Consider the following 1161-nt stretch of genomic DNA (forward strand, 5'->3'; position numbering starts at 1 on the left):
TCATTTTGAACGAATCTTTAATGTGACTCGGGAAGAACGAGTCGTCTCGGGGAGTGATTCGTTCAGTCGCGCATGCGCAACATCCTATAGGTTCTGTACTGGAATTAGTCAAGTAGTTCACCTGGTTCGAGTCTTCAGGTTTTTCCGAGTCGTTCGTTCATCACGTGACAGCCCCATACGTGTACCCTATGCAGTCTGAGCCGGAAAGAGAATTGATTAGTTCATCTCTCGAGTCTTCGGGTTTGAGTCGTTCATTCATCACGTGACAGCCCCATAAGCCCAAACCCGAAGACTTGTCAGATAAGAGGTGAGGTGAGCTAATCATAGACTGAAGACCCAGGTAAACAATGAATTAATCTTTTCTGTTTCTTATAGCATTATAATTTTGTATTGTTTGTAGTGTGATCAACGTTTGCGTAAGTAGTAGACGTGTTAGGGAAGTAACACGTAACATTTTAATTGTTTTGCTAAAATGAACGAAATGACTCGAAAAAAGATTCGTTCATTTTGCTGAAAAGGTCCGAGTCGGTAAAATGATCCGAACTTCCCATCACTAGTGGAATCCTCTGCCGGCTGGTCGCTCCCACTTCACAGCCAGCGGGACTCGCGCTAACTGAGTTTGGTTTTTTGATGACCGCGTTTCGACTTCAGCAAATCAGTTTGAGTGAATGCAAACAACGTGATTCCAACATCCAGCAACGCAAGAAAACGCTCCGGTTACTATCGTAACCTCGGTTCCCTGAGAGCGGGAACGAGACATCACAGAGATATTTCTCCGTTATGGGAACTCCTTCCCTTCCAACCTTTCCTGAAGTCCTATTGGCTCCCGCCAGTCCAAATGACTGGCCAATTGACGCGAAGTATGCAAATCGCATGCAAATACTGACGAGCTCAAGAGGCAGTATAAAATGCGGTGCACGCAAATACTGACGAGCTTGAGAGGCAGTATAAAATGCGGTGCACGTGACAATTACATCAGAATCTGATACTGAACACAGCTTAGCTGATCAAGCAGCGAACACGGCGACCACCGTAATGTCTCGTTCCCGCTCTCAGGGAACCGAGGTTACGATAGTAACCGGAGCGTTCCCTCTCGAGCTTTCACGAGACATCACTAAGATATTTCTCGGAGATATTTCTCCGTTATGGGAACGATATTCA

This window comes from Sinocyclocheilus anshuiensis, unplaced genomic scaffold, assembly GCF_001515605.1.
Source record: "Sinocyclocheilus anshuiensis isolate Anshui unplaced genomic scaffold, SAMN03320099.WGS_v1.1 scaffold4148, whole genome shotgun sequence".
Classification (NCBI taxonomy): Eukaryota; Metazoa; Chordata; class Actinopteri; order Cypriniformes; family Cyprinidae; genus Sinocyclocheilus; species Sinocyclocheilus anshuiensis.